This window comes from Bubalus kerabau, chromosome 2 (genome assembly GCF_029407905.1).
Source record: "Bubalus kerabau isolate K-KA32 ecotype Philippines breed swamp buffalo chromosome 2, PCC_UOA_SB_1v2, whole genome shotgun sequence".
In the NCBI taxonomy this organism is placed as follows: Eukaryota; Metazoa; Chordata; class Mammalia; order Artiodactyla; family Bovidae; genus Bubalus; species Bubalus kerabau.
Genome location: NC_073625.1, coordinates 22445607 through 22460619, shown reverse-complemented (window position 1 = coordinate 22460619; position 15013 = coordinate 22445607). Strand labels below are relative to the sequence as shown.

The window sequence follows — 15013 nt, the reverse complement described above, 5'->3', positions numbered from 1 at the left end:
TAATTAAGCACTATTTTCTGCCTATGACCCTACTTAGTGCAGTCTAATAATGATTTGATTGTGATAAGCACTGACATTTCAAAGGCTTACAGTAACAGGCATGCATTTGTCACTCACAGTGTGCGGCCATGCAAGTCAGCTGTGGCTCTGCTCCCAGTCACAGTCATTCTGGGGCTCAGGCTGAAGGAGGGCCCCAATGTAGGACAATGTAGATCTATGGAAGAGAGAAATAAGGGTCGGTAAGGAAACTTCTGGCAAAAAAAACAAACAAGACATCTATGTGGTGGTGAAATACTCCTCTCGTGGGATGGAAGACTCCGTAAGGAGGAAAATAAATCTGTGAAGAGTAAATCAGGCTACCCCAATACAGAAATATAATTTTTACTTGACACCCTAATTCGAATGAGAATGCAGGAGTTTTAAACAGAGAAGCTAAAATGGACAGATTTTAGCTGCTTCCTTATTCTTAACCTTCTCTGGCCCATCTTCTAGGTTTTTAAGTTGTCATTATTTACTGCTTCTGCTTTCAATTAAATCCTTCATCTCTGTGTTTATGCTTTTCCTGATAAACTGCCTGCTTTCCCGCTTATGTCTTCAGGGTAGGGATTTTATTTCACTCTTCTTAACCTGACAAACCTAACCAAAATTTCTCAGGGAAAAAGACCAGAGATGATCTTCTTGGCAAATAGGATGTTTTTATATACTCTGAACTTTGCACTTTTTAAAAGATCCACTTATGGAATTACTATGGAATATTTTTTCTGAAGCAAACATTCCATAACCTAGAGTTATGAATATCTCTATTTCTATGTCACTTGTAAGTTTACACAGACAAGCCGTGGAGCTGACCTATTTTGTTGATCCCAATGAATAAATGTGCACAAACAAAATTACAGCTCTATACCACACTGGCTGAAAGCATTCCTTTATTTAAGAAAAGATTACTAATAGACATGGAAAAAAAAATGTGTCGTGTTGAATCCTGGCATATATTTTACAATAGGGCAAATTAAGGAATATCAAAAACTAACAAGGAATAAGATTAAGTGGTTTTTAGTTGTACATAACTAAATAGTATTTAGACCCATTTTTAAATGAGAAAACATAAAATGATTTAGCAAAGGACAGTGACTTTGCCCTGTTCCTACACAGTGTTTTCATCTGCCTGGTAGAGCGTGTGTTAGCAATGTCTGGTGACCAGCAAGGACTCTTATAGAGCATGGATCACTGTAACTCTTTCTGTACCTACTCCGTTCTGAGAAATCAGAAAGCCCAATTTTTTCTGTCCTTTAATGTATTTTGTTCACAACATAGAGAAACTATTACCTAACAAAATTATCTTCAGTGAGACAGAAGAGGGGGAGTCCATTTCAGACCTCAGGCTGGGGAACTGAGATGGGTAGATATAAAACACTGCTGAATCCTTTATTATAGGTGTCAGGGTAATTGCGTCCTCTCCAAATTATCTGTAAGTATTAGGCACATCTCCCAGTGGGGAAATAAATGAATGGTCTTTCCAGTTCTGTTACACTCGTCATTTTTTCCTGTTTGCATAACCAGAATGCACTGGTTCATTAACTGGTCCACATACACGAAGATCAAAGAGAGACCTAAGAAAGAGGCAAAACCCTCCAGATGGGGCATGTGGAAGGAATAATAAACCACCAAGTTTACCCATAAGGCCTGCCTTGAGATTACAAGACGAGATCTCCACACATACCCTCACCCCCAGGCCTTTTAGTTTATACTTTGATTGGTCCAGTCATGTACACAGACCAGATGGTCTCGACCACACTTACTCTCTCAAGGCTGTAGCCTTGAAAACAGATCCTGTTGTAGAAATAAGAGGACAACTGTACATTCCAAGCATGGGAGCAGGTGAGGAGACCCCATTGCCTCAGTCTAGCTCAACGATCAACCGGCCACCACATACTCAGGACAACTTCCTCCAAAACTACGTTACTGACTTAAAAGAGCCTTTGCTTCCGTCACAACCCTGAGTTATTATGTCAAGTCTCCTGTTAGCTTGAGGCCATGGCCATATCCACTCTTTTTTCTTAAATTTTCATCTCCACTCAATAATGTAATTTAAAGTTTATTTCGATTCCTACTATGCACGGGCACATGTCTGTACACAAGGGATGAAACATGAAAGTCTGCAACATCCCTGAGCTTCATCCTCTGAGGAGTGAGTGTGGAAAGAGGGTAAAGAATGGTAGCAAGAGAATTTCTGCTATTGTCTGATTCAAATTTCTGGAAGTTTGCTCTGACTACGGTGAAAATGGGCATGAGCATGGGAAATACTTCACCAAAGAACAGAAGACTGAATGGTCTTAACCCTGTTTATTTAACTTCTATGCAGAGTACATCATGAGAAACGCTGGGCTGGAAGAAACACAAGCTGGAATCAAGATTGCCGGGAGAAATATCAAGAACCTCAGATATGCAGATGACACCACCCTTATGGCAGAAAGTGAAGAGGAACTACAAAGCCTCTTGATGAAAGTGAAAAAGAGAGTGAAAAAGTTGGCTTAAAGCTCAACATTCAGAAAATGAAGATCATGGCATTTGGTCCCCTCACTTCATGGGAAATAGATGGGGAAACAGTGTCAGACTTTATTTTTTTGGCCTCCAAAATCACTGCAGATGGTGACTGCAGCCATGAAATTAAAAGACGCTTACTCCTTGGAAGGAAAGTTATGACCAACCTAGATAGCATATTCAAAAGCAGAGACCTTGCCAACAAAGGTTCATCTAGTCAAGGCTATGGTTTTTCCTGCGGTCATGTATGGATGTGAGAGTTGGACTGTGAAGAAGGCTGAGCGCGGAAGAATTGATGCTTTTGAACTGTGGTGTTGGAGAGGACTCTTGAGAGTCCCTTGGACTGCAAGGAGATCCAACCAGTCCATTCTGAAGGAGATCAGCCCTGGGATTTCTTTGGAAGGAATGATGCTAAAGCTGAAACTCCAGTACTTTGGCCACCTCATGCGAAGAGTTGACTCATTGGAAAAGACTCTGATGCTGGGAGGGATTGGGGGCAGGAGGAAAAGGGGACGACAGAGGATGAGATGGCTGGATGGCATCACTGACTCGATGGACATGAGTCTCAGTGAACTCCGGGAGTTGGTGTTGGACAGGGAGGCCTGGCGTGCTGCGATTCATGGGGTCGCAAAGAGTCGGACACGACTGAGCGACTTATCTGATCTGAACAGATTTACTTCTACACAACTATTTTCATCCCTCCTATTGTTTTGAATCCAGCAGCATTCTCCTAGGACTGTTGGTTCAAATTCCTAAGCTAATTTACTCATTAGTCTCATAAATGCTACAATCATTGTGCTCTGCCCCATTGCTTCAAACTCCACACCCAGTCTCATCTCCACTGGTTACTTCTTTCTCTGGAAATCAATTCTCATCCCTGATTTCCTCATTTCAAATATGGATAGAAGTGTCCACATCTACATTTCCCCATTTATTGTGATACCACCTCATATTTTTATATAATTCCTGGAGGTGCCTTATCTACCAACATATTTTCTGTCTCCCCTATAGCAACTGAGTATTTCTGATACTTTCTGTGTCTGTATGATAATGCCTACAGAAGCTGAAATAACAATTTAGTTATCACTGTGCAAGTCAACTCAGGAAAACACCCTCTGAGTAAAGTCACCACCACAAGTTCCCCCCTGAAACCCTGAGATATTAGGAGACTCAATTACATGTAGCATCTTCTGACCACTGAGTGAAGGTGGTCTAACTTGATTAGAACATGTGGGAATGAGCAAAGCAAATTAATACATTGGGCACATATTAATTGAACAACACATGTATAAAATCAACAGAAAGTGAAATGGCAATAGTTTTTAAACAAGTGTCAGTCATAAATCCCATGTTATCAAAACCAAGATGACCAAGATAAATTACTTATGTGCATTTTAACCAATACCTCTGCTGTTTTACTTAACAATTGTTTAGGAATAATAACAGTGAATTATAACTATTTACTGCTTCTATTAATGATGATGATAGCAAATGTTAATATGGTGCTTTGCTCTTTTTCCAGGCCCTGTTCTGAGTTCTTTATATACATTATGACATTTAATCTTCTAAACAACCTTACTTTGATTTTACAGAGAGGAAATTTAGAATAACAAGGCTGAAAATTTGCCTACAACCACAAATCCAGCCATGAGGCTGGAATGGAAACTTACAGCCAGGTTCTAGAACCCATACTTTGAGCCACCATGTCACACCACCTCTCCACTTGTGGAAACGAGTGTCTGTTGTGCTCCACTGTCACTGCAGAAGTCCGCAAGCACTGTCCTGAAAAGCATATACCTGCCCCTTCATTGTGATAGTCTTCACTTAGTTGCATGCTTGTTGAGAGGCTGGTGTGGAACGCTAAGTAAGGATGGTGATAAATTCACACAGGCATCATGTAAATTTAACCATCCCCAGAAAAGAGGGAGAGCAAGTGTTACACAAGCAACTGTCATTCATCTCACCTGAATATACCTTCATATAGTTCACTGGAAATAAAACAAATATCACCGCTTAGTGGACACTAGCTATAATTTGAAACTTCTTAGTAATGCATACAAAATTAACATAGTTGGCATAAAAAGTGGCCAGTCTGGTATTGAGACATTTGCAGGCTTGCTTAAGAGGTCTTCTGAGAAAGTAACAAGTAAAAATGTACTTAAATCAATAGAAGTCAATACAAAACCATGATTGTAGGCCTCAGAATTATGAAAGAACTGAACATAATTGAATTTTGGCTATTACCTTTTTTTTTTTTTAATGAAAATTACTATGTTTACTAAGAGAAATATTCAGTTATTAACAATAAAACTACAGTTATCAATATAACATGGAATTCGTTAGACGTTTATTGGACCCACAAATCAATAGAAGAGGTGATTCCATTCTATCTCAAATACCAAGAGAAAAACAGTTTTCTTTTTTATTCTTTAGTAAAGTGGGAGAGTTTTTTTTTTGTTATTAATACAAAGGAAAAAAATTTCCCCATCTTTGCTTTTATTATTTGAAGCTTAGGGTCTTGCTATGTAATTTTAGACCTTTCTTGGACTTCAGAATTCTTAAAATAATGTTTTTTCAAAACCTGGTCTGGTATGCCAAATCATTTATTTCTGTTTTGTTTTTTCTCTTGGGATACTCATCTGCTTCTTGAATCTCTCCCTCTCTTCCTTCTGTCTCACCAGTCCTCTCCTCCTTCCTGTCTCTTCCTCTCTCCTCTCTCTTTCCCTTGATTCTGCTCTTTCTCGTCTGGATCTCTCCTCAAAACACTGGATCTCAAAGGACACCTATCTCTTGATGATCCTTCTCCAACTTCCCTTTTCATTTTAAATAGTTAACAGAGAAAAGGGCATGCCCTCACCGTCACACATCACCCTGCAAGTGATCAGTTTTCCTCCTGGAACATTCCACTTCTACTAGTGCTCTGTGCATCCTTCCATAGTTTAACTGTTTTTCACCCTTTTAAATTTTAAAAAACATATATCTCTATATTTTTCATAAATCACAGCCCTGTTGTGGTGAAGGGGCTTGCAAGATCCAATGAAGCTATGAGCCATGCCTTGCAAGGCCACCCAAGATGGACAGGTCATACTGAAAAATTCTGACAATATGTGGTTCACTGGAGATAGGATGGCAAACCACTCCAGTATTTTTGCTGTGAGAACTCCAAGAACAGTAGAAAAAGCAAAAAGACATGACACTGGAAGATGGGCCCCCCAGGTTGGAAGGTCTCCAATATGCTACTGGAGAAGAGCAGAAGGCAATTACAAATAGCTCCAGAAAGAATGAAGGGGCTGGGCCAAAGTGGAAACAATGCTCAGTTGCGGATATGTCTGGTGGTGAAAGTAAAATCTGACACTGTAAAGAACAGTACTGCATAGGAGTCTGGAATGTTAAGACCATGAATCAAGGTAAATTGGAAATGGTCAAACAGGAGATGGCAAAAGCAAACATGGAAATCTTTGGAATCAGTGAATAAAATGGACAGGAACGGGCGAATTTAATTCAGATGATCATTATACCTACTACTGTGGACAAGAACACTTTCGAAGAAATGGAGTAGCCCTCAACAGCAACAAGAGAGTCAGAAATGCAGTACATGGGTACAATCTCAAAAATGACAGAATGGTCTTGGTTCATTTCCATTCAACATTACAGTAATCCAAGTCTGTGCCCCAACCACTAATGCTAAAGAAGCTGAAATTGGCAAGTTCCCTTGGACTGCAAGGAGATCCAACCAGTCCATTCTGAAGGAGATCAGCCCTGGGATTTCTTTGGAAGGAATGATGCTAAAGCTGAAACTCCAGTACTTTGGCCACCTCATGCGAAGAGTTGACTCACTGGAAAAGACTCTGATGCTGGGAGGGATTGGGGGCAGGAGGAGAAGGGGACGACAGAGGATGAGATGGCTGGATGGCATCACTGACTCGATGGACGTGAGTCTCAGTGAACTCCAGGAGTTGGTGATGGACAGGGAGACCTGGCGTACTGCGATTCATGGGGTCGCAAAGAGTCGGACACGACTGAGCGACTGATCTGATCTGATATTGACTTACAAAACCTTCTAGAACTAACATGAAACAAAAATGTCCTTTTCATCACAGAGGATTGGAATTTAAAAGTAGGAAGTCAAGAGATACCTGGAATAACAGGCAAGTTTGGCCTTGAAGTACAAAAATGAAGCAGGGCAGAGGCTAACAGAATTTTGTCTAGAGCACACCCTAGTCATATCAAATACTTTTTCCCAACAACAAAAGTGATGACTCTACACATGGACATCACCAGATGGTCAATACCAAAATCAAATTAATTATAATATTCTTTGCAGCTAAAGATGGAGAAGCTCTATACAGTCTGCAAAAACAGGACCTTAAGCTGACTGTCGCTTAGATCATGAGCTCCTTATAGAAAAATTCAGGTTTAAATTGAAGAAAGTAGGAAAAACTACTAGTCCATTCAGTTATGATCTAAATCAAATCCCTTATGATTATACAGTGGAGGTGATGAATAGATTCAAGGGATTAGATCTGGTAGAAAGAGTGCTTAAAGAACTATGGATGAAGATTCATAACACTTTACAGGAGGCGGTGATCAAAACCATTTCAATAAAAAAGAAGTGTAAGAAAGCAAAGTGGTTGTCTAAGGAGCCTTTACAAATAGCTGAGGAAAGAAAAGAAGTGAAAAGCAAAGGAAAAAGGGAAAAATATATCCAACTGAATGCAGAGTTACACAGAATAGCAAGGAGAGAAAAGAAGGCGTTCTGAAATGAAAAATGCAAAGAAATAGAGGAAAACTGTAGAATGGGAACAACTAGACATCTTTTCAAGAAAACTGGAGCCTCAAGGGAACATTTCATACAAGGATGGGCATGAAAAATGACAGAAACAGTAAGGACCTAACAGAAGCAGAAAGGATTAAGACATGGCAAGAATACACTGAAGAACTGTACCAAAAAAAAAAAAGTTCTTAATGACCTGAATAACCATGATGGTATGGTCACTCACCTAGAACCAGACATTCTGGAAATCAAGTGGGTCTTAGAATATTATTCAAACAAAGCTTGTGGAGGTGATAGAATTCCAGCTGAGCTATTTAAAATCCTAAATGATGATAAAGTTAATGTGCTGCACTCAGTATGTTAGCAAATTTGGAAAACTCAGCAGGACTGGAAAAGGTCAGTTTTCATTCCAATTCCAAAGGACAATGTCAAAGAATGTTCCAACTACCATACAACTGCACTCATTTCACATGCTAGAGATTATGCTCAGTATCCTTCAAGCCATGCTTCAGCAGCACATGTACCAAGAACTACCAGATGTATAAGCTTGGTTTAGAAAGGCAGGGGAACCACAGATCCAATTGCCAACATTTGCTGGATCATGGAAAGAGCAAAAGAATTCCAGAAAAACATCTCCTTCTGCTTTATTGACTACACTAAAGCCTTTGTGTGGAAACACAACAAACTGTGGAAAATTCTCAAAAAAGATGGGACTACTGGACCACATTACCTGTCTACCAAGAAACCTGTATGCAGGTCAAGAAGCAACAGTTAGTGTCAGCCATGGGGCAATGAACTAGTTCAAAATTAGGAAAGGAGTACCACAAGGCTGTATACAGTCACCTTGCTTATTTAACAAACATGCAGAGTACATCATGTGACATCCTGGGTTGGGTGAATCACAAGCTAGAATCAAGACTGGGCGGGAGAAATATTAACAACCTCAGATATGCAGATGATACCGTTTTAATCACAAAGTGAAGAGGAACTAAAGAGTTTCTTGATGAGGGTGAAAGAGGAAGAGCAAAAAAGCTGGCTTAAAACTCAACAACAACAAGATCAGATCCTATCACTTCATGGCAAACAGAAGGGGGAAACAGTAACATATTTTCTTTTCTTGGGCTCCAAAATCACTGCAGATGGTGACTGCAGCCATGAAATTAAAAGACACTTGCTCCTTGGAAGGAAAGCTATGATCAACCTAGACAGTGCAATAAAAGGCAGAGACATCACTTTGCTGACAAAGGTCCATATAGTCAAAGCTATGGTTTTTCCATTAGTCATGTATGGATGTGAGAATTGGATCATAAAGAAGGCTGAGTGTTGAAAAACTGAAGCTTTCGAATTGTGGTGCTGAAGAAGGCTCTTGAGAGTCCCTTGGACAGCAGAGAGATCAAACCAGTCAATCCTACAGGAATTCAACCCTGAAAATTAATTGGAAGGACTATCACTAAACCTGAAGCTCCACTACTTTGGCCATCTGATGCAAGGAGCCAATTCATTGGAAAAGACCCTGATGCTGGGAAAGACTGAAGGTAAAAGAAGAAGGGGGCGACAGAGGCTGAGATGCTTAGACAGCATCACCAATTCAATGGATATGAATTCGAGCAAACTCTGGGAGATAGTGGAAGACATAGGAGCTTCGTGTGTTACAGTCCATGAGGTTGCAAAGACTTGCAAGGACTCAGGAATGCAAGGACTTTGTGATTAGACCTGAGTTTGATCCCTGGGTGGGGAAGATTCCCTGGATAGGGAATGGCAGCTCACTCCAGTATTCTTGCCTAGAGAATTCCATGGACAGAGGAGTTTTGGGGCCTAGGGGGATACAGTCCATAGGTTGCGAACAGCTGGACACAACTGAGCAACACACACACACAGTGATTTAACAACAAATACTTTTCTAAAAATATAAATAAATAAACTGAAATATCCTGGACCTTGTTCTTTGCACCTTTGAAACACCAACTTCTCTCACTTTCCAAGTCTTCTAGAGGGAACTTTGCAAGGTTGATTTGCTTGCATCGTGTCTTCCCCTGCACCCCAGGGTAGGTTCCCAATTTATCCTGACAAGTTAATTAATATTTATCCTACTTTTCACCTTTAAAGTTTTCTACTGTCATATTTTTCTCCATAACTTTGTATGTGGCGTGTGTGTGCTCAGTAGCGGAGTCATGTCTAACTCTTTGCTACCCTGTGGACTGTATCCTGCAAGTCTCCTCTGTCCATGGAATTTTCCAGGCAAGAATACTGGAGCAGGTTGCCATATCCTACTCCAAAGCATCTTCCGGACCCAGGGATCAAACTTGCATCTCCTGCATTGGCAGGCATATTCTTTACTACTGAGCCACCTGGGAAGCCACTCATCTATGGAGATTGATATATAGTTGCGTCTCATATTCTGCCACTTCAGTGCAGACCCAGAAGGAAAAGCAGCTAAATCAGTATACTTTATTTGACACATTCCTTCTCTTGCCCTTCCTAGCTGAATTCCTCAATACAAGGACAATTCAACTGGAATCCCTAAATTCACTTTGATCATTTCAGAGTTAACTTTATAGCTCCTCAAAATTCCTTTCATTGCATTATTTAAAACGATAATTTTTTTCAAAATTTTTAAACTCAATTTTCATGTACATAAAATAATTCTGGATTTTACAATAAGATCAAGAGCAGAGAGCACGGATGTCATTACAAGGCACTATAATATTTTTAAGATACAAAAATTTGATTTTGTTTTCCAAATTTTGCATTACCAAAGACAACAGAATTTTCAAGAGGAAATATTATTAGAGTGTTGATGTCTAACTGTACTGACTGCAGGGCAGTGAGGTCGTGTTCTGAATAGTAATTTAGCAATCCTAGGTTGGGCAGACATGGGGCCAAGCAGCAAACCACGTGACCTGCTTTAGGTTCTAGCCAACTGTGTCAGTAACTAATTGCAACAAGGTGCTTAACCCTTCTAGAACTCATCTTCCCTGTCAGTAATTTGATGCAATGGTCTGGGAGATCTAACATGCTATACTTGGCCCACTATTCAAATGGCTTCTCTCAGGATTCACTATGACACTGTAATATCATGTTGCTCCTCTTTACTTCAGCTAGTTAAACTGAATGTGCATTTTCTATAAAACTTTGAAGGTAAATAATTTTATACGGATCTATTAAAAAAGTTTTATAAGATACTTGAGATAAAAATGTATCTTGAGCACAGATATATTAATAGCAGTTTGGGGGAAAACACAGGAAAACAATCGATAAAGGAGACAGTTCATAAGTAGTCTCAAAGAAAAAAATTACAATAGGAATATTCAAGAATTTTTTGTAATAGGCAGTTTTTCTGATTTTTATCCATCTTGGCTGGAATAAAACAGAATTTTTCCTTCAATTCCAAGGTCTCTGAACCATTCTTCTGGTCTCTTCTATGTTTTTTTATATATGTAAAACAACTGGTGAGCACTATCCTGACTGTGAGAAGGGCATGGCAACCCACTCCAGTAATCATGCCTAGAAAACCCAATGGACAGAGGAGCCTGGTGGGCTACAGTCCATGGGGGTCACAAAGAGTCAGACAGTGAAGCAACTGAGCAAGCAAGCAAGCAACCTGACCTTAACTTATTCATATTTAATGTTTTAATTTATTTTTGTCTTCTCTGAATTTCTTCCCATGTGTCCGTTTCTCTTAGGGCAAATGATTTCCAGGAAATAACTGCATATGATGTTTCAGACACTGCTGGACCTCAGCTGTATATACCAGTACTGCTTCCTAACTGCTTCAAACTGACTCTGACCCAGTGTATTTGCAAAACTGTGCCTGGGGTGTTACTTTCTGCAATCCTCGGGTTCCCACAGTAAACAAATAGGCAAAGAAGTTTGTTGTAATGGTGGAAAGATGTTATTCCCATATAGCATAGTAGCATAATTCTAGGAAGCCTTTCTTTCAAATTATAACTTACTAGACAATTAATTTAATTAATATGTAAACAATTAGGTTTAGTAAGTCCTCATCCAAAGGAATAGAGTAATATGAACATGACTGCAACAACTAGACCCAATGCAATTGAGCCAGTAAGCAAAGGTGTGCCTTGGGAAAAGCCAGGCCCTGCAGGCAACTTTCCTGTTGGGTAAACAAACTGGGAACCACTGAGGGATCTTCACACACCTGAGGAGTCTGCACATCAGTAAACTGTCTGAGACCAGGTGACTGTACAGGAGAGTGGTCACCTTACGGTCATTAGGGAGGGTCTTGAATCCTTGTTCTGCACAGCATTGAAGTTTGATTTTTATTTGGCATGTACTTATTGACTGACAAAGGCCTGAATCATATACCTACTTTCCTGTTAGGTGTAATCTTAGGGAAAACAATGGTGTACCTGCCTCACTGTTCTATTCCCAGCGCCCAGAACACAGAGGATGTTCAAAAACGGCTTATCGAATTTGTATCAGAATAAACTTAGTAAGAAGGAGTAAGTTAGTGTAGTATTCACATCAATCTTAGACTACCAAAATTGTCAATGTATTGTCTTAAAAAAATAGGAACTGTGGTCAATTCATCTATAAAAGCTCAACATATGCTTGCATAGTGGCTTCTAATTGTAAGACACTTAACCAGCCCTGGTTTTAATTAGTTAATGAGTTCATTAATATATAGCTGTCTTTGGTGAGGGCTATTATTACATCAGTTTACAAGTGTGTCAATATTTATTTTAATATAAAAATAATTAGGGATTGTGGTATAAGATAAAACTTTTTTAAAAGTTTATAACATATACTGGCAGTTGAAATGGAGAGGAGTTTACATAAATGAAAAAGTCTAAGGGTAAGGATTTGACCTTGGGAAACAGAAAGATAAAAGTATCAACCAGCACAAATTTTCACTACTTTGTAATGACTAAAATGGCAAATGACTAAAAAATATAGGTCACATTAAGAGAGTCAGAATACACAGAAGAACTGTACAAAAAAGATCTTCACGACCCAGATAATCACGATGGTGTGATCACTCACCTAGAGCCAAACATCCTGGAATGTGAAGTCAAGTGGGCCTTAAAAAGCATCACTACAAACAAAGCTAGTGAAGGTGATGGAATTCCAGTTGAGCTATTTCAAATCCTGAAAAATGATACTGTGAAAGTGCTGCACTCAATATGCCAGCAAATTTGGAAAACTCAGCAGTGGCCACAGGCCTGGAAAAGGTCAGTTTTCATTCCAATCCCAAAGAAAGGCAATGCCAAAGAATGCTCAAACTACCACACAATTATACTCATCTCACACGCTAGAAATGCTAAAAATTCTCCAAGCCAGGCTTCAGCAATACGTCAACTGTGAACTTCCTGATGTTCAAGCTGGTTTTAGAAAAGGCAGAACCAGAGACCAAATTGCCAACATCTGCTGGATCATGGAAAAAGCAAGAGAGTTCCAGAAAAACATCTATTTCTGCTTTATTGACTATGCCAAAGCCTTTGACTGTGTGGATCACAATAAACTGTGGAAAATTCTGAAAGAGATGGGAATACCAGACCACCTGATCTGCCTCTTGAGAAATCTGTACGCAGGTCAGGAGGCAACAGTTAGGACTGGACGTGGAACAACAGACTGGTTCCAAATAGGAAAAGGAGTACGTCAAGGCTGTATATTGTCACCCTGTTTATTTAACTTATATGCAGAGTACATCATGAGAAACGCTGGGCTGGAATAAGCACAAGCTGGAATCAAGACTGCCAGGAGAAATATCAATAACCTCAGATATGCAGATGACACCACCCTTATGGCAGAAAGTGAAGAGGAACTAAAAAGCCTCTTGATGAAGGTGAAAGAGGAAAGTAAAAAGTTGGCTTAAAACTCAACATTCAGAAAACAAAGATCATGGCATCTGGTCCCATCACTTCATGGCAAATAGATGGGGAAACAGTGGAAACAGCATCAAACTTTATTTTTCTGGGCTCCAAAATCACTGTAGATGGTGACTGCAGCCATGAAACTAAAAGACACTTACTCCTTGGAAGAAAAGTTATGACCAACCTAGACAGCATATTCAAAAGCAGAGACATTACTTTGCCAACAAAGGTCTGTCTAGTCAAGGCTATGGTTTTTCCTGTGGTCATGTATGGATGTGAGAGTTGGACTGTGAAGAAAGCTGAGTGCCAAAGAATTGATGCTCTAGAACTGTGGTATTGGAGAAGACTCTTGAGAGTCCCTTGGACTGCAAGGAGATCCAACCAGTCCATTCTGAAGGAGACCAGCCCTGGGATTTCTTTGGAAGGAATGATGCTAAAGCTGAAGCTCCAGTACTTTGGCCACCTCATGCGAAGAGTTGACTCATTGGAAAAGACTCTGATGCTGGGAGGGATGGGGGCAGGAGGAGAAGGGGACGACAGAGGATGAGATGGCTGGATGGCATCACTGACTCGATGGACGTGAGCCTGAATGAACTCCGGGAGTTGGTGATGGACAGGGAGGCCTGGCGTGCTGCGACATGGGGTTGCAAGGAGTCAGACACAACTGAGTGACTGAACTGAACTGAAGAGAGTCAAGTAAGTTGGATAAAACAATTGCTTTTCAAATTTTGAAATTCTCATAAGCCACATCTTGGACTAAGTATCACTACAAACTGTGTGGCTTCTATGATGACTCATTCTATTTCTTTTTAGAAATCAGCATGTCAGTACTCAAGATGAGGAACTGGACACATCAAGAAAAACTCTTCTTACTTAGGTGCATATAACCTTCTAGAGGTACACAATAATTTTACATTTGTCATCCTGTTTTTCTAAGCGTCCATAAAATAATATTTTATCAAAAATTATAAGTAACTTTCTAAATCTATTATAATTTTGGCTTTTTCAATGCAGAAATATCTTTGATTACAGGATCCCTGACAATTCATCACTATGCCTATTTTTGGCTATTTTTCTTTTAAAAGCATTTGACAGCAAGTCTATCAACTTAGGATTTTACATATTACAAAAGAGTAATATTTAAAAATGTATACATTTCCACTCTTACTGAACCAAAAATGACATACCAACTTTCAAAATAAGACAGTTTGTTTATTTAAGTCCAGCTGGAATTATTTTTGACTTGTGATATGTTGTCAGTGGTGTAAAATAAAAATGCTGATTTGATATCCTTTCATTTATGTTTCAAGTTTCCTTGTGGCATATGTCAAGTTTCCCTCAAAATGTGGCTAGGCCTAAAATCATCGCTTTTTCAGCCTTACTTGGAATATAAAAAGCTGCTTTATGAGTTGCAAATCAGTAAAACATACATATTTCTCCAAGAGTCTTCAGTAAGTCAGAGAAATGTTTAAGCAAGGTAAACTCTTTGAAGATGTGTTAGAAAAAGCAATGAGTGGCAGCCTGTGAACACACATGGAGTAGTAAAATATTTATTATCTTGCTGGTATAGATGCTGTCAAAAAATAGGATGACAAATGTAAAAATAAAACACATATAAATGAAAATCTACATTTTTATCATTCATTTCCTGTTAGCAAACTCATTTTATTGACAAAAAAATTTCCCTTTTTTTCTATAAAGACAACAGAAACAAAAGTAAAATGAGTTCAGAAATACGTTGTGAGACTACTTTGACAAAACCTGGGATTACTGCCCTTAAAATATTTCCTGTGACAACTGAGCCAAAAAGCAGTAACAAACTAATAAGCCTTTTGTTTGGTCCTTTTTATAGTATCTTTTTACA

General features: G+C 39.3%; 1 protein-coding gene across 9 annotated transcripts in view; it reads right to left on the bottom strand.

Annotated features, from left to right (window-relative positions):
* Positions 1-15013, bottom strand: part of LOC129643110 (DNA methyltransferase 1-associated protein 1-like) — a 189680-nt gene that overhangs the window by 46975 nt on the left and 127692 nt on the right. For all 9 annotated transcript variants that reach the window (XR_008710089.1, XR_008710087.1, XR_008710088.1 and 6 more), the window contains one exon: positions 118-214. The gene's annotated coding sequence lies outside the window, so the exon portion shown is untranslated. The remainder of the gene's footprint in view (positions 1-117; positions 215-15013) is intronic.